This window comes from Eschrichtius robustus, chromosome 11, assembly GCF_028021215.1.
Source record: "Eschrichtius robustus isolate mEscRob2 chromosome 11, mEscRob2.pri, whole genome shotgun sequence".
Lineage (NCBI taxonomy): Eukaryota > Metazoa > Chordata > Mammalia > Artiodactyla > Eschrichtiidae > Eschrichtius > Eschrichtius robustus.
In genome coordinates this window covers 107,998,898-108,018,941 of record NC_090834.1, presented here as the reverse complement: position 1 = coordinate 108,018,941, position 20,044 = coordinate 107,998,898, and the positions used below count along the sequence as shown (strand labels likewise).

Below are 20,044 nucleotides of genomic sequence, written 5' to 3'. Positions count from 1 at the left end.
AAAATCCACACAAACAAAACAGAAACCATTTGGCAGGAAATGCTTTAAATGACCACAAATTCGATTTCAGCCAAACTTTGCTTCAAACATGCAGAAAATCTTCAGTGCCACAATGAGGAAATTCCCCTTAATTAAAAGCAATGGGACTGTCCCTCACTCTGGAGTCTTGGCATCTCTAATGTGACTCGACCTTGGCCTCCCAAGGCAGGGCTACCCTGGGCTTCCAGGAGGAGCTGGGAGGGAAACTGCAGACGCTGGCTTTCTGCTTCTGGTTTGAGTGGTTCAAGTACTTAAAACATCCTTTTCCCCGGTGAGGTTCTGGAGGATGGAAAGCTGTAGGTGGGATGCTGCCGACCCGAGTCAGGTCCTGAGACCCCGTCTCGGTCTGGTGCTCATTTCCCTGTTTCCCATCGGTCTCACCTCTGGGCCTCCTCCTTACTCTCTAAGCTCCAGTCGCCCTGAATTCATTTCTGTTCCTCGCGTGCCCACTCTCTCACCTCTGGGCCTTCTTCCAAAGGGCAGGGCCCAGTACAGCTGCTCAGCAAATATTTGTTAATGAAGTTTAACACTTTCTTAAAACGGCCTCTAGCTAAAACCAGGTGAACAAGAATACATGTTGAAGAAATTCATGTAATTCATGAAAAAAGGGGGACAAATCCAGATCAACAGAACTGAATTCTAATTTTGAATTCACCCTCACCCCAAACACTTGCTAAGATCTGCTAACATGAAGCAAATAAAACTCTTTCTTTCCTTTTGCTTTAAGTCACAATCAAAATCAACTAAAAGAAAGCCTATCAAGTCTTTTCATATATATTATTTCATCCAGACCTCAAAAACATGACTCTGTGTGTGTGTGTGTGTGTGTGTGTGTGTGTGTGTGTGTGTGTGTGTGTGTAGGCGGCGGGGTGGGGTGGGGCAGGGGTCACTGCTCTACCCATATAACAGAAGAGGAAACAGATTCTTTTTTAAAAAATTTTATTTATTTTTGGCTGCGTTGGGTCTTTGTTGCTGCACATGGACTCTTCTCTTGTTGCGGTGAGCGGAGGCTACTCTTTGTTGCGGTGCGCGGGCTTCTCATTGCGGTGGCTTCTCTTGTTGCGGAGCACCAGCTCTAGGCCCACGGGCTTCAGTAGTTGCCGCACATGGGCTCAGTAGCTGTGGCTCGCGGGCTCTAGAGCGCAGGCTCAGTAGTTGTGGCGCACGGGCTTAGTTGCTCCGTGGCATGTAAGATCTTCCTGGACCAGGGATCGAACCTGTGTCCCCTGCACTGGCAGGTGGATTCTTAACCACTGCGCCGCCAGGGAAGTCCCGGGAAACACATTCTAAACCGAGTAGTGACTCAGCTAAATTCCCACAGCTAGTAAGTGACAGAGCTGGATTCTAACTCCAATCTCCTTGTGGTAGGCAAATAATATCTCCTAATCCTCAGAACCTGTAAACTTTTTACATGGCAAAAGAGACTCCACAGATGTGATTAAATTAAGGTGGGGAGATGATCCTGGATTATCTGGATGGGTCCACTACAATCACAAGTCTTTATAAGAAGGAGGTAGGAGGGCCCAAGTCAGAGAATGAGATGTGACCACGGAAGCAGAAGTCGGAGTGATGTGGGGCTGGCTCTGAAGATGGAAGAACCCCAGGGTCAGGGGCCAAGGAATACAGGCAGCCTCTAGAAGCTGGAAAAGGCAAGAAAACCGATGCTCCCTGGAGCCTCCAGAAGAAACACAGCCTTGCCACCACCTTTATTTTGGCCCAGTGAAACCCATTTTGGACTTCGGATCTCCAGAACTGTGAAAATAAATGTGTGTTTTGTTTTAAGCCACTAAGTCCGTGGTCATTTGTTACAGCAGCTGTAGGCGCTAATACGCTTCTCCTCTGAAGACCTGAGGCCTCCACTACACAGCTGCCTCCTCAGCCAATGACTGGAGCTCCCACATCAGTGCTCCTAAAACACGCTCAGGTTTGTTAAACTGGAGTCACCACGGTTCATGCTCGCCGCCCCCTCTCCCCGGCCATCAACAGCTACCCACAGCATCACTTGTCTCTCCTTTCCCTTCAGAGTAGAAACGTGCTGGCCCAAAAGGAACTGTGGTTCTGCCAACACCCAAGGGATTATTACATTTCACATAGTTGACTACTAAGAAATGTCACTAACTACACTGTTCAGCTGATTTTCAAGCCTTGTTGGAAAGGAAAGGGAAGGAACACGACTGGGGTGAGCAAACGGAAAAGACTGGATATGCCCAATTTCGTTCCTCATCTAAGGCTGCTGATTACAAATGCTTCTGATAAGTTAGGTTTTTGTTTGTTTCCAAAGCACCTACAGACGGATGCGCCGGTGCTGAATAAACTCGCTGCAAGAAAAGAAGAGTCACAGGAATAAACTGGGAACACGCGTGTTTCTTCCCCTCTGCTTGTGATCCTTCACCCTCTCACACATTCCACACGTTGAGAGAGCATCTCCTGTACGCCAGGCACTGGGTTAGTGGGTGTTTAGAGGACATGGTCCATAGCCTCATGGAGATTACACAGTCTGGCGGGGAAGACAAGCAACGACTTACGTGACACTCCTTGGCCTCAGCTCTTCTATGTCCCATGAGGCTCTGAACCATCTTTCCTCTTACATAACATATAAAATATTGTAATAGGTAATACGGTGGAATTTTGTTAGGAAGGAAAAACACATCATATACCAATAAATATTTGGTGAATAAATAAACAAACCTTTATGCCACAGCACCTTATGTCAAGAAAAAAGCCAGGGGCTTCCTTGGTGGCGCAGTGGTTAAGAATCTGCCTGACAATGCAGGGGACACGGGTTCGAGCCCTGGTCTGGGAAGATCCCACATGCCGGGGAGCAACTAAGCCCGTGAGCCACAACTACTGAGCCTGCGCGTCTGGAGCCTGTGCTCCGCAATGCGAGAGGCCGCGATAGTGAGAGGCCCGCGCACCGCGATGAAGAGTGGCCCCCGCTCGCCACAGCTGCAGAGAGCCCTTGCACAGAAACGAAGACCCAACACAGCCAAAAATAAATAAATAAATTTATGAAAAAAAATTGTATAAAAGAAGAAAGCCAACAGTGATCTAGTACCTTAGGTAACAAAATAATAGCAAGACTGGATGTGTTTAGTGTTCGCTCAGAAACCAGACATGCCACATTGATTTCCATACTATTGGCAATCAGTTCAACAGGTCTTTTTGTTTGTTTTTAATGGTATCACTCAAGGGGATGTGGGGACTTAAATGTATTCTGGTTCTTCAAAGCATAAGAAAATGTGACTCATTAAGCATCTACCATGTACCAGTTGCTTGAGATACATTTCACTATTTCATGTAAGTCTTACAACAATTCTAAGGGGTGGGGTACTCTACAACTTACAGATAAGGATGTTGAGAAGGATTAAGAAACTTGCCCAAGGTCACACAAAAAAGTGGTTGAGCCAAGATGCAAACTTAGGTTTATCTTAGGTCAGAACCCAATTAAAATTAGTACAGGGCACTTATTTGAAGATAAGAAGAAATTATTTTAATTACAAGTAAATATTTTCAACATATATCTTAATATAATGGAAAAACTCTGAGTAAATAAGACACATTTCTCCTTAAACCCACACTCACTCACACAATACTGATTGAAATGGTCCCAGATATAGTTCTGAGGATGACTGAGTCTGGCAAGATGTTCCGACAGAGGTGTCTCAACAAGTAAGAGGCTGCGTTAGATGCTGATCCTAGGGTTTTTTGTTACCATGTGTTTTATTGGTTGGGCACTTCATATGCAGTAAAAATACAGTACCCAAGGCCTGAAAGAAGAGTCCTTCCCTGACCAGACTCCAGCTTTAATCAGTTTTTCTACAGCAGAAAATAACTTTGCACTAAAATCATAAAGACTGGTAATTCCAAGTGCTAGTGAAGATGTGGACTAACCAGAAGTCCCCTACATGGCTGGTAAGAGTGCAAAACCATACAGATATCTGAGAAACCACCTGGTAGTTTATTAGTAGATATTAAATATATGCCTATTCCTCTGCCCAGGTCCCAAGAGAAGCCGAGAAAAATGAGGGCACAGGCCACACAAAGACAGAATGTTCAGAGCAGCCCTAAACTGGAAACAGCCTAAGTGTCCACTAACAGGATGGACAAACGAATTGTGGCATACAAAGACGACAAGCTACTGATGCATGGGACAACATGGACAAACTTCAAAAACACTGTGCTAAGCTAAAAAAGGCAGACACAAAAGACTATATGATTCCACTCATATGAAGTTCAAGGATAGGTAAGACCAATGCATGGCGATAGGAGCCAGTTCAGTAACTGAGGCAGGTGGAGACATTGACTGGGAAGGGTCATAAGGGAACCCTTTGGGGTGACTGAGACACCCATGACGGTGGCCACATGGATATTCACACCTGCAAAAGTCCACAGAGCTGCTTTATATTCAAGACCCACGTACCACACTGTACACAAACTACACAACAAAAAAAAAATTTTAAGAGCAGAATGAAGGCTTTAGAGTCAGACATAAGCTGGTCTGAATTACAGTTCTGTCATATTACTCTGCCAGTCATCCATCAGCCTACGCTGAGCCAGGCACTGTTCCAGTCACTTGTGATGCATCAGTAAACAAAGCAGACGAAATTCCTGTCATGGAATTTATGTTCTAGAGAAAAGACAGTCAATAACAATAAACATAATTACTAAATAAATTACATAGTATGTTAGATTGTGTTAAAATAGAGCTAGGTGAGGGGGATTGTGAGTGTGAGGCAGAGGAGGGCAGGGAGCGTTGTAATTTTAAGTAAGGTGGTCAGGGTAGGCCTCACTGAGAAGTTCTAGATTAAGGGAAAGAAGTGCAAAGGAGCACACCTGGTCTGCTTGACAAATATTAAGGCCAGTGGAGCTGAGGCAGAGGGAGCAAGGGTGACAGTGGTGTGGGACAAGGTCAAACACATGCCTTGTGGGTAGTGGAGCCATACCAGCCATGCAAAGCCTTGTAAACCACAGTAAGGATTTGGCTCTTACTCTGCAAGAAATGGGGAGCCATTGGCTTTAAGTGAGAGAGACGTGACCTGTTTTACATTTTAATAGGATTCTTTTAGCTGTTCTATTAGGACAGGATGGAGGGAAGCAAAGGGAAAAGGGGAAAAGGGGAAAAGGTTGAGAGTTAGAAAGCAACTGCAGTAGTGCAAGCAACAGACGGCAGAGGTTTGGAGGGTAGGGGCAGTGGAGGTGGTGAAAAATGGTTTGAATTTTGGATATATTGTTGAAGATAAAGGCTTTTGGGCCTGAACATCTGGAAAGATGGGGTTGTTATTAACTGAGATGGGGAAAACTCTGGGCAAAGCAGGTTTTGGGAGTTTAAGATCGAGAGTTCAATTTTGGACATTTTAAATTTGAGATGCCTAGTAGAGATGTTGAGCAGAGAGTTAGATACACAAGTCTGCCTGTGGGCTGGGAACATCAAGACGGAAGTGCGGCATAAAGATGGAATTTAAAATCATGAGGACGAGTGAGTATACAGAGAAGAGGACCAGGATTGAGCCCAAGAATATTTCAACATTAAGACAGAGAGATGAAGGGGATGAACTAGCAAAGGATATGAAGAAGAATTAACCAGTGAGGCAGGGGGAATATCAAACGAACGCGATATTCTAGAAGCCAAGAGGGAATGGTCAGCTGTATCACTTGCTGCTGATGGGTCAAGAGGGGCACTGAAAACTGATCACTGAATTTAGCGATATGGAAGCCACTGAGGACCTCAACAAGGGCAGTTTCACTGGAAGAGTGAAAATGAAAGCCTAACCGAAATAAATTTAAAAGAGAATGGGAGGAAAGGAACTGGGAGACAGCAAATCTGTTTCAATCTTAGCTCTATCCCTGTATCCTGACTGTAAACTTCCTGTCCAACAGAAATATAGTGCAAGCCACATTTGTAATTTAAATTTCTCCTGATAGCCATATTTTTAAAAAAGTAAAAAGAAAGGTGAAATTAACTTTAATAATATATTTTATTTAACTCAATATATCCAAAATATTATAAACAATATATTAAAATATCAATATATGTAAAAAGAATAATATACCTCGACCAAGTAGGTTTTATCTCAGGAATGCAGGGCTTCCCTGGTGGCACAGTGGTTAAGACTCCATGCTCCCAATGCAGGGGGCCTGGGTTTGACCCCTGGTCAGGGAACTAGATCCCACATGCATGCCACAACTAAGAGTTTGCATGCCGCAACTAAGGAGCCCACCTGCTGCAACTAAGACCCAGTGCAACCAAATAAATTAAGAAAAAAAAAGGTATCTAAGATTGGAATTTATTTTCAGATGATGTGATTATCTATATAGAAAATTTGATGTAATCTTCAAAAAATATTACGATAATAAGTAAGTTTAGAAAAGTTGCAGGAAACAAGATCAGTATAATCAATATACAAAAATCAATGGTATTTCTATATACTAGCAACAAATAATTAGAAACTGAAACTTGAAAAAATACAATTTACAACTGCATCCAAAAAAATGACATATACAGGGATAAATCTGACAAATAACGTACAAGACCTGCACACTGAAAATTATAAAACATTGCTGAGAGAAGTTAAAGAAGACCTAAACAGAGAGACATACATTGTTTGAGGTAGATACCCATATAAAAAAAAACGGAATTTCAATTCATACCTTAAATTGTCTACAGAAATTAATTCAAAATGGACTATAAATCTAAATGTAAAACATAAAATTATAAAGCTTCTAAGGAAAAAACACAGGAGAAAATATTTGGAACCTTGGGTTAGGCAAAGATTCCTTAGACATGACACCAAAGAACAATCCCTAGAAGAAAAAAATGAGAAAATTGGACTTTGTCAAAATGAATTTGAAAGATGCTATTAAGAGAATGAAAAGACAAGCCATAGAGTGGGATAAAATACTTGCAAATCACCTATTTGATAACAGATTTGTGTCCAGAATATGTAGAGAATTCTCAAGTTTTGATGTTAGGAAAACAAACATCCCAGTGAAAAAAATGGGCAAATGTTTTGATCAAACACTTCACCAAAGAAGGTATACAGAAGGCAAGACATATGAAAAGATGCTCAACCTTATCAGTCATTAGGAAAACGCAAATTACAATCACAATGAGAGACCACTACCTTCCTGTTTGAAAATCTAAATTTAAAAGACTGGTCATTACTCACTATTGGTGAGGATGTGGAGCAACTGAAACTCACACTGTGGACGGGAATGTAAAATGTACAGTCACTCTGGAAAACAGTTCAGCAGTTCCTTAAAAAGTTATACCGACACCTACCATATGATCCAGTCATTCCACTCCTGTGTATTTACCCAAGAGAAAAGGAAATATATATTCCCATACAAAGAACTGTACCTGAATGTTCACAGCAGCTTTATTTGAAATAGCTCCAAACTAGAAACAACCTAAGTGTCCACCAACAGATGAATGGATAAACAAACTGGTATATCCATACAATGGAATATTACTTAACAGTAAAAAAGGATGAACTACTGATGCACATGACATGAATGAACTCAAAATAATTCTGAGTGAAAGAAGCCAAAAAAGAGGTACAAATTATTCTAGAAAATGCAAACCTTTAGTGACAGAAGGCAGACCTGTGGTTACCTTAGGATGGGGAGGGGGTGGTGGTGTACAGAAAAGCATTAACTAGCAGGCCTGAGAAAAGGCCTGCTTACAAGATGGGCCCTTGCCTGACATCTGGTACTTGGATCTTGGGAGGGCTTCCAGAACTGGTAAGAGTGGCTCTCTGTGCCTAAACTGTTTTTTACAAATGATGTGGTTTATGCTGAATACATGTTGCCCTCTGGGAGTCTGGAATTTTGGTATGTGCTAGGAAGAGGGTACCCAACTGGCCAGCCCCCAGTAAGAATCTGGGCAGTACGTCTCTAAGGAGCTTCCCTGGTAAGAACATTTCATATGCGTTGTCACAATCCAGTGCTGGAGGAATTATGTCCTGTGTGGCTCCAATGGGTAAGGACTCTTGGAATCTTGCACCTGGTTTCCTCTAGACTTTATCCATACACTTTTCCCCCTGACTTGGCTTTTGTATCCTGTAACTGAAATAAATCATAGCTGTGACTACAACTATATTCTGAGTCCTGTGAGTTCTCCTAAGAATCATCAAACCTGGACTTCCCTGGTGGCGCAGTGGTTAAGAATCCGCCTGCCAATGCAGGGGACACAGGTTCAAGCCCTGGTCCGGGAAGATCCCACATGCCGCGGAGCAACTAAGCCCGTGTGCCACAACTACTGAGCCTGCGCTCTACAGCCCACGAGCCACAACTACTGAAGCCCCCGTGCCTAGAGCCCATGCTCCACAACAGCAGAAGCCACCACAATGAGAAGCCTGTGCACTGCAATGAAGAGTAACCCCCACTCGCCGCTACTAGAGAAAGCCTGTGCACAGCAACAAAGACCCAATGCAGCCAAAAAAATTAATTAATTAAAAAAAAAAAATCAAACCTGGCAGTGATCTTGGGGACCCCCAACATAGAGGGGGTGGGAAGGAGCAATTACAAAGGGTACATTTGGAGTGATGGATATGTTCATTATCTTCATTGTGGTGATGGTTTCACAGTGTATTTGTGTCAAAAGTTGTCAAATTATACACTTTAAATATGTGCAGTTTATTGTATATCAATTATACTTCAATAAAGCTGTTTTTAAAATTTATTTATATTTTATTTATTTTTGCCTGCATTGGGTCTTCGTTGCTGCGCACGGGCTTTCCCTAGTTGCGGTGAGCGGGGGCTACTCTTTATTGTGGTGTGCGGGCTTCTCCTTGCAGTGGCTTCTCTTGTTGCAGAACACGGGCACTAGGTGCGCAGGCTTCAGTAGTTGTGGTGCATAGGCTTAGTTGCTCTGCGGCATGTGTGATCTTCCCGGACCAGCGATTGAACCCGTGTCCCCTGCAATGGCAGGAGGATTCTTAACCACTGCACCACCAGGGAAGTCCAAAGCTGTTTTGTTTTAAAAGGAAGGTTCTACCCAGTGTGCTAGAGTCTGCTAATTGCCTACCCAACATCTATCTTCCCGTTCCTACTTAATAACAGAGCACCAGTTTTTAGCTGAGCATGTTGCTTCCTGAAATAAAATACCACGCTTTCCAGCTTCCTTTGCAGCTAGGTGAGAACACGTGACTGAAATCTGGCCAACGTGTAAGTGGACGTATTAGGTAGGACGTGTGGGAAGATTTTTTTTTAAGGGAGCTCACTCACATGACAGGACCCTCTCTCGTCCTTTCTCCTTCTTCTGGTCTGTGATGCAGGCTGATGGGCTGAGCTCCGGCAGCTAACTTGGACCATGAGGAAACTGTGATAATTCAATCCATGTGTCAGGAACGTCAATTAGAAAGAGAGGAGCCAGGATCCCTGATGACACCATGGGAGCTGCTCTATCAGCCCTGGACTGTTCACCTCTGGATTTTTTATTTTTTATGTAAGAAAGCAATAAGCCGCTATCTTATATAAATCTTTTCTTATTTTTTGTTATATGCAGGTAAACCTATTCTTTTTTTTTTTTTAATTTATTTATTTATTTTGGCTGCGTTGGGTCTTCGTTGCTGCGCGCAGGCTTTCTCTAGTTGCGGCAAGTGGGCTTCTCATTGCGGTGGCTTCTCTTGCTGCGGAGCACGGGCTCTAGGCACACGGGCTTCAGTAGTTGTGGCATGCAGGCTCAGTAGTTGTGGCTCGTAGGCTCTAGAGTGCAGGCTCAGTAGTTGTGGCACACGGGCTTAGCTGCTCCGCGGCATGTGGGACCTTCCCGGACCAGGGCTCGAACACGTGTCCCCTGCATTGGCAGGCGGATTCTTAACCACTGCGCCACCAGGGGAGTCCCGGTAAACCTATTATTATTATATGGGAATAGATTCCCAAGATGTTAGGACTTTAGTCATCAGCTCCCAGATACTTTTAAGATAACCAGCTGAATTATTCCTAAAGTCCGTTTTAATGGGTGATGCCCTATGAGGAAATCCCGACTCCCATCTTTATGGAAGGAAAGGAAGATTTCTCAAAAGTTGAAGGAAAAAAAGATTCTTTCCATGATCCCTAAAAGAACCAAATCCCTAGTCTTCTGCACTTCAGAGAGCTAACTAGGAATCTCCAGGGTACAGAGGGTTGGAAGCAGGTCCCACAGCACCACTTAGAAATATGGGAGCTGAATGAAGACCCCTCTGTACCCCACCCTCCTACCCACCTCCTCATCTGGGGATGACGTGGGAGGGCAGTTCTAGCTAAAGGTCCTTAATCAAAGGGGGTTTCAAATAGAAAGTGTGGCTGGGGTTCCCCAGCTAGTCCACCTCCGGAACGTCAGAGAAAAGCCAGACAGAGAAAGGCACGCCTCTAGGTACTAGAACTCAAAGAAATCAATGGTTTAAAGTAAAACAGTATCACAGAGATGGCTGGAATCCAAAGGACTTATAAAGGAGGATCCCAGGTTATTCAGCTCAAAGACAATCTTGCTCTCTGCAAAGGAATTTTGAAAATATATTGATAACAGGACTTGTTTACTGTCATTTTTAAAGACTCCACTTGGAAATCTTAGTTAAGTCCCTTATTAACAAAATGATAAAACATCAAATCAGGGTCCCCTGATTACTCAAAGTGGTCCTCCCTTCTGCATCTTGATCTTTTCCTGATCCCACCCCTTATTTCCTTGTTCAGTAACCCTGGTGACCCCTTTGCCTCAGTTTTCTCACATAAAATGAAGATAACCCTTTCTACTTAATAACACTGTGATCCGGATTAATTGAGAGACTAAAAGGCAGCACAGGGCCTGGCATATGGTGAGATGCAGTAAATGCTACACTTGGACCCATCAGCATTACCATCACCATCATCATCACTCTTGTTTACCGTTTAAGCCTGTGTTTGGTTTGCTCTTCTATGGGATCAACTTCCTTCCAATAAGAGCAGTGAGGCAACTGCCCTTGTAAAGAGGAGGGAGCTCCTGGTCTCTACCCTCATTCCCTGCACTGGGCCGTTTCTCTCCCACTTAACGGGCACTCGAGACCTGGTGGAGAACATCCTCACTGCGATCATCCACAGGAAGGATGAAGTCAGAGGAACACTGACGGCATCTACAATTGGGTTAAAGACTTTCTCTTTGCCCAGCAGGATCTCCATCAACCATTTACTGTACATCTTCTCTGAACTTCAGCTCTATGCTAGAAGATGTGAGGTACATAGAAACATGAGGCATAATCTCTGCTTTTGAGCAGTTTTTGAGAGGATGGGAATTAAGTATATTGAAAAATTTGCCAACAAATGTAACAGTGTATACATAATACAAGTACTAAATTACATAAAAGAAGATCACGAGTAATTGAGCTGCGGCTTCAGTGAGGATATATATTATTTGAGCCCAAGTAAATTCTCTTAAGAAATTGTTATCTTTAGATCCTATTAGACTAAATCTGAAAGAATAAAAATAAAGCTTGATAACTAGGTAGAAAATGGAACAAAAATATAATAAGAATCTTTTGAAACCTTCTAAATTATTCTAGTTTGTGCTTTGCTGTAAGATAAAAGAGAAACAGCCTTAAGTGCTATCTACAGATGATCTCCAATCTGCATTTCACAGCTGTTTCAAACTTATCCCCAAGCAAACCAGAACTAGAGGGGCTCACCAGCAGAGAAACAGTCTCATATTCCATCCCCGGCCCCCATCCCCATTCTGATAGGGTATCAGTGAACAATGAAGTGGCCATATTTTAGACAGAAAAGGGGGAAGAAAGGAGAAACAAAGACCTGGATGAAACAAAAAACTGAAGAGCTAGTCTCTGAACCAAACCGACGGTCCTCTTGGGACCAGAGCAGATAAATGCTGGACCAGAAGCCAAGTGACCTGGATCATTCTTTTGTCCCAACAAGCAATGGTTGTGTCACGTGAGCAAGTCTCGCTTTTCTCCCCTGCAGTTCTTTAGTCCTAAAATGGGAAGAGTGAGCTCTGCCTTCCCCCTACAACAGCATTTATCAGGATAAAGTGCAAATCAATAGAAAAAAATTATGGGAAAGGTTTTTCTTTGTGAGAGTAACTCCATTTCTAAAACTGTCTCCATTTTAACAGGGCGCCTGTAGAAGTCTGCATGAGCTTCAATAACAATAACGTGAAAGGTAAATTTCTGAGCAGTGTATTTTACTGCTTACGAAGTTACTTGACTATGTAGATATTGAAATTATTACTTCACGTGAAATAGCATAATTTTCACTGTGAAACAATTAACTAAGGCATTATTATTTTAAAATGAGTAGCCCTAAAGCAGATTTTTAAAGAGTAAAGCGACTAAATTATCATCCGGAAAGGCACAACTTGGAAGAGATGGGCTGAATGAGATGCAGAGGAGGGTGGATTTTCCAGTGAATGGATAAGAGGAAAAAAGATTTCCTGTCTCTAACTGTCTCGCAAGAAATCAGATGGCACTAGGCATTGTTCAAATGGAGAAACACCAGAGAATGAGAAAAACTTAGACCCAAACTAGAAACAGAACCCAGGAAGATGCTTAGACACGTTTTATTCCCCAGCCATCGGATATGACTCTACGAAGCAGAGGAATGTAAGGTTATGAATAAATCCCTAATTTTCAGCTACTCAGCACATGTTTATCTTTGGAGTATAAATGCCAATCACTTGCACATACCAACAAGATTTATAACATTTTCCCCTCTTTCTACAAAGTTCTTGATGATAGTCTTCTGGATAGGAAAACAGGCCTCGAATGTACGGGGAGGTGTGGAGGGGGCTTGCCTATTAAAATCAGACAGGAAAATCCTCATGTCTGTAGCCCCTTAGTAAGACAGAAGAGACTGAAGTGTACGTTCTCTCATCTATAAAACAGAACTGCCGTGTGAACTAGCAAATGGGAAAGCACCTAGCACAGAGCCTGGCACATCAGAAGTGCTCAAAAAGTGTACATGCCGTCAGCATCGGACAAGTCCTAGTCACTTAAATTACTGTCTCTCATTGTGACAACCCCTTAATCCATGTGTTTCAGTGACAGAGGTAGAGGGCATGTGTGGGAAGAACAAAAACAAACAAACAAAACCCTCTAGGGTGCAGCCAAAAATAACAGGGGCAAGAACCAATAAAATATATGAAAAAAAATATCATATCCAAGGAGACTCCCAAGGCAGGCATGGTTGAATATTAGGGACTTAGTAATACATGTTATCACATTAATAAGCTCGAGAAAAAATACAATTATTTTATTAGATGCTGAAAAGGGATTTGATCAATTTCAACATGCATTCCTAATTTAAAAAGACCCTTGGGAAAAGAACAATAGAAAAATACCTCCTTAACATAAACTTTAAACATATATACTTTCCATATAGTCAGCATCAGGATTGAAGGTGAGAGACCAGAGCATTCCTTCTGAAGACAGGAACAATATATAGGCCTATCTCTGCTACTTATATAAAACTGGTCTTAAAAGCTGGCTGAAGTAATTAGAAATAAATGATATAGAAGCTGAAGGAGGAGACAAAACTATCCCATCTGCAGGTGTGTGACTGTGTACTAGAACTCAAGAGAATCAACCAAAAAGCTAGCACAGTCATTAAGAAAATATCAAAATAAATATATAAAAATCAGAAGTTTGCTTAATGCGGATGCTAACCAGTAATTAAATATAATTGGAGGTACTTCCCTGGTGGCATAGTAGTTAAGAGTCCGCCTGCCAATGCAAGGGACACGGGTTCCATCCCCGATCCGGGAAGATCCCACATGCCGCGGAGCAACTGGGCCCGTGCGCCACAACTACTGAGCCCATGTGCCTAGACCCCGTGCTCCGCAACAAGAAGCCACCGCAATGAGAAGCCTGTGCACTGCAACGAAGAGTAGCCCCCACTAGCTGCAACTAGAGAAAGCCTGGGGCAGCAACGAAGATCCAATGCAGCCAAAAATAAGTTAATTAATCAAAAATAATAATAAATATGATTGGAAAGTAGGTAGAGATGCTTGCTGCAGTATTCAAGGAGGAAATGATTTCCTAATTAACTTCAAAATGCTTCAGAAAAAAATAAATAGGACAAAATTTTAAAAATTGCTCAAGGTAGGAGATTAATATATATGGGGCTGCACTAAACTCTTCTCTCTACTTTTCTGTAGGTTTTAAAAATTTCATAGTAACAAAAAAAAAAAAAAAAAGAAAGAAAAGAAAAATGCCAAGAAACTTCTAGGGATAAAGAATAACGAAGAGAGCTTGACCCAATAGGATATTAACCTGTATTCTAAAGCCAAAGTAATTAAAATACCTTGGTATTGAGAAAAGAATAAACAAAGAGATCAATGGAAGAGAACAGAGTGCAAAATTAGACCCAAGTATAAATAGGAATTTACTGTATGCAAGAAATAGATGAATTACTCAATTAATAAATAGTACTGGAAAACTGGCTAGCTATTTGAACAAAAACAACGATGGATCCCTATCTTATTCCTTACACCAAAGTAAATTTCAGCTGGATTAAAGATTTAAATAGAAAAAAGAAAGCCATAAAAGTAGCAGAAGAAAATATGGACAATTAAAAAAATAATCTTCTGGTGGGGAAAGGCTTTCTAAGCATCACACCAAATCAGAACCCATAAAGGAATTGACTGATACACATAAAAATAGAAAACTTCTATATAGCAAAATCAATAATAAAAAAAGAAATCTAGACGTAGCCAAAAAAATTTAAAGATTTTAACAGCTACAATGAAAAATATTTGTGATATGATAAAATGTCAAATCCTTAATATGCAAAGAGTTATTACAAATCAACAGAAAAAACAAATACCTCAAAATAAAAATTGGCAAAGAATATTAACAGGCAATTCACAAAGGAAGAAGAAGGAGTGGTGAGAAAAACATAAACAGATATTTAATTTTACTACTAATCAGATAAATACAAATATCAACCATACTGAAAAAATGAGAAAGAGTGACAAGACCCAGGGCTGTGAGAATATGGGAAAAAGGCACTCTAATGTACCACTGGCAGGAATGAAACCTACTAGCAATTTTCAGTTTTTAGAGAGCAGTTTCATAATAAGTATTAAAATTTTAATATGCATACCTTTTGAAAGTATAATCCCATTTTCAGAAATTTATATAAGAAGATAAATAGAGCAGTACACATAGGGAACTGATTAATAAATATTATATTTATATAAAAAGCAATGTATAGTTACTATAAGGGATGATGTAGATCTATACATATTAAATTGAGAAAACATAATATAATAATTATGGTATAATTCCATTTTTGTTAAATCTCTCACATTCAGTTTTCACACAAATGGAAGATCGTTCAAACAAATTCTGACAGTGGTCATTGCTGGGCAGTGGGATTCCACCTTATTCTTATTTTCTTCTTTAAGTTTTTTGGTATTGTTTACATTTTAAAAATATCTATTTTTCTTACCAAAAAATATATTTCCATTTTAGGAGAAAGATTTTTTAATAGTGATAATTATTAAAACTAGGTGACAGGTACATGGGGGATTCACCATACTATTTTTTCTAGTTTTGAAAATCCATAAATTAAAAAATAAACAATTTGAGTAAAAGAAACAGGCTGAACAGAAATCAGAGGGCCATACAACAGGCACATGAAAAGATGCTCAACATCGCTAATCACCAGGGAAATACAAATCAAAACCACAATGAGATATCACCTCACAACTGTCAGAATGACCATCATCAAAAAGAACACAAATAAAAATGGTGAGGGGCTTCCCTGGTGGCGCAGTGGCAGAGAATCTGCCTGCCAATGCGGGGGACACGGGTTCGGGCCCTGGTCTGGGAGGATCCCACATGCCGCGGAGCAACTGGGCCCGTGAGCCACAACTGCTGAGCCTGCGTGTCTGGAGCCTGTGCTCCACAACAGGAGAGGCCGCGATAGTGAGAGGCCTGCACACCGCGATGAGGAGTGGCCCCTGCTCGCCGCAACTGGAGAAAGCCCTCGCACAGAAGCGAAGACCCAACACAGCCAAAAAAAAAAAAATAAATAAAAATAAAAAAAATGGTGAGGATGTGGAGGGAAGTGAACCCTTGTGCACTGCTGGTGGGGATGTAAATTGGTGCAGCCACTGTGGAAAACAGAATGGAAGTTTCTCAGAAAACTAAAAATAGAACTACCATATGACCCAGCAATTCCACTCCTGGGTATATATCCAAAAAACCCCCAAAATACTAATTTGAAAAGATACATGCACCGCAATGTTCATAGCAGCATTATTTACAATTGCCAAGATATGGAAGCAACCTAAGTGTCCATCAACAGATGAATGGATAAAGATGTGGTATATATATATATATATATACATACATACAATGGAATACTACTCAGCCATAAAAAAGAGTGAAACTTTTGCCATCTGCAGCAACATGGATGGACTTGGAGTGTACTATGCTAAGTGAACTAAGCCAGACAGAGAAAGACAAATAATATATGATATCACTTATATGTGGAATCTAAAATATACGACAAACTAGTGAATGTAACAAAAAAGAAGCAGACCACAGATATAGAGAACAAACTAGTGGTTACCAGTGGGGAGAGGAGAGAGGTGGGGCCAATATAGGGGTAGGGGATTTAGAGGTACAAACAATTAGGTATGAAATAAGCTACAAGCATATATTGTACAACATGGGGAATATAGCCAGTATTTTACAACAACTATACATGGAGTATAACCTTTAAAAATTGTGAATCACCATATTGTACACCTGTAACTTATATAACATTGTACATTAACTATACTTCAATAAAAAAAGAAATCAGAGGGCTATAATCAATCACTAAAAGGCACTTATTTAAAAAGTATCAGGACTTCCTTGGTGATGCAGTGGTTAAGAATCCGCCTGCCAATGCAGGGGACACAGGTTCGAGCCCTGGTCAGGGAAGATCCCACATGCCACGGAGCAGCTAAGCTCGTGCGCCACAACTACTGAGCCTGTGCTCTAGAACCCGCAAGCCACAACTACTGAGCCCGCATGCCGCAACTACTGAAGCCTGTACACCTAGAGCCCGTGCTCCGCAACAAGAGAAGCCACCGCAATAAGAAGCCCATGCACCGCAACGAAGAGTAGCCCCTGCTCGCCACGGCTAGAGAAAGCCCACATGCAGCAACAAAGACCCAACGCAGCCAAAAATAAATAAAATAAAATAAATAATTTTAAAAATAAAAAAATTAAAAGTATCTATGGTTTAAATGAGGAAAAAAAATCCATAAAACTAATTCTAAGCCCACTCATATAAGGGTAAAGATTAAACAAAGTAGATTAGAATCCCAGAATACTGGAACTGAATACACTATTTCCACTTTACAGGCTCAAAGAGATGAGATATAAAAAATAGAAACCTCTTCAGCCAAATACATTCCCTCCAATTAGAATGGGTATAGATGCTAAATGCTGAATATTATAACAAACCAAACCAAACACATGTTCTCCCCTGCAAAAGTGCAACTTAACGGCTACTTAAAGAAATCAAGGAGAAGCCTAAACCATGTTTTAAATCTCAAATATTTCCCTCACATGTTAAAATTATTGCTCAAATAAAAATATGTAATGAGAATGGTCAATTTGACTCTGTAATGAGTATTTTAACAAAAAACATTTTATCTCACTTTACAAGGAAGAATGAAACTTGAATTACAGCTGAAAAATACTAGATAGGCACTTAACAGGAAAGGAAAGCAGATAGCTAATAAACATATAAAAAGATGCCCAAACCAATCAGTAATAAGGAAAATGCAGATCAAACCACAGGGAGATACTATTTCACTTCCACTGGAGGAGCAAAAATTATAAATCTGACAACATCAGGTGATGTGATTACGGTGATCAGAACAATTAAACACTGCTGGTGGGAGGGCAACTTGGTCTATCTACTTTTTCAGAGTTTGGCTTTACAAAGCAAAGGCAGAGGATGCACACACGCTGGGGCTTAGTCTGTGAACAGACCCTAGGGCAGTAGTTCTCTAAGTATGGTCTGGAACACTTGGAATCCTTTCAGGAGGTATGCAAGGTCAAAACTATTTTCAAAATAATTCTAAGGTGTTATTTCCTCTTTCACTCTCACTCTCTCCCAAATATGCAGTGTTTTCCACTCATGTGTGACACTGTAACAAATTGAATGCAGAAGCAGACACGAGAAATCAGTGGTTTTCTATTAAGACGGTAAAAAGATTTGAAAAAAATGTAAAACCATGCCATATTTCTCATTAATTGGTTTTGGAAACCACAGTTTTTCTTTCAGAAAAATGTTAATTTTTAATTTTTATTTTATTACTTTAATTTAAAAATCATTGTTTTTTAAATAAGTTAATAAGTAAACATTTCTATTCTAATTTGTAGTACAGTGAATATTAATTAGATATAACCCACCAGGAGACATGCACAAAAATGTCTTTAGCATGACTATTTGTGACTCCCCCCGCAAAAACCCCAAACAAAAAAAAAATCAAACAAAAAACTCATTAACACCACAAATGTCTATCAACATACATGCATATACAGTAATACAATGGAATACCACAAATGTCTATCAACATACATGCATACACAGTAATACAATGGAATACTACTTGCACATCCGTGGAAATGAATGAATTACAGACATACACAACAGTAAGAAAACAGAATACACCCAATATGAATCCATGTACATAAAGCTCAAAACACACAACACTAAATAATACACTGTTTAGGAAGACAAATATTCAAGCGAATGATAAAAACAATTATGTATTGAGGATAGCAGTTACCTCTGAGGGGGAGGGAAAAGGATGAGAAAAAAGAGGGATATATAAGGAACTCAATGATTAAATTCTTTTTCTTAAATTGGATAGTAGGTTCTTGGGTGTTTGTTGTAAAATGATTCTTTATATATTTATATAGTATACCTCTTCTAAATATTCTTAAATATCTACTCAATATTTAGTAAAATACTCAATATCTAATAAGAACAACTAGAGATCACAGTGGGTCAAGAGTCTGGAAAAGATGAGGCAGATCTAAAGACTAAAAATGGGGAGTAAATTCACTAAATTCTTCTTAAGCATCCACCATGTACTACTATGATAACTTTTGAGGGAATACAAAATACACAAACTCCCCACCCTTAAGAAGTTCACAGGAAGAGAGGCTGGACTTCCTCCACTTCATAGAGGAATGGAGAAGCTGCAGCAGATCAGCACTCTGGCCAAGAACAATGGAAAAAGCTGGCTAAAATATAGGAACGGTCTATTTTAAAGTAGTAGAGGGCTCCCCTGGTGGCAGAGTGGTTAAGAATCCGCCTGCCAATGCAGGGGACATGGGTTCCAGCCCTGGTCCGGGAAGATCCCACATGCCGCGGAGCAACTAAGCCCGTGTGTCACCGCTACTGAGCCTGCGCTCTAGAGCCCGTGAGCCACAACTACTGAGCCCGCGTACCGCAACTACTGAAGCCCGCGCGCCTAGAGCCCGTGCTCCTCAACAAGAGAAGCCACCGCTATGAGAAGTCCGCGCACGGCAACAAAGAGTAGACCCCACTCGCCGCAACGAGAGAAAGCCCGCACGCAGCAATGAAGACCCAATGCAGCCAAAAATAAATAAATAAAATAAACAAATTTATTAAAAAAAAAAAGTAATAGAGAGAAAACCTTTAAAAAAATAAAGTAGTAGAGAGTGTCTGGAGGGGCCAAGGGAAGAGAATCTTGAGAAGAGAACTGACTTTTGCAGTAAATTACAGATTCTGAATATGGGCAGGAGGCAGAGAATCTGGGCTTTGTGTCAGATACGAGCAAAATGGTGGCTTTAAGCACACTGCCAGTTTTTCTCTGAGGATGTTGGCTGAATAGTGATGGTGTATGAGGCAGTAAAAACCTAAGCAAAAATCTCCTGAAAAGAAGTTTTGTTAGACTAAGAATGTGGTCTCTATCAGGGAAGAGGGTCCTGAGAACACATGAGGTCTCAGTGGGAAACCCTGGAGGGCTGGGGGGAACCAGAGGTTAGAAAGTCTGAGCCTCACC

At 40.9% G+C, this 20,044-nt stretch overlaps 1 protein-coding gene across 1 annotated transcript in view; it reads right to left on the bottom strand.

The window, feature by feature from the left end:
• The window catches only part of PACS1 (phosphofurin acidic cluster sorting protein 1), a 153,842-nt gene that overhangs the window by 38,763 nt on the left and 95,035 nt on the right, over nucleotides 1–20,044 (bottom strand). The window lies entirely within an intron of this gene.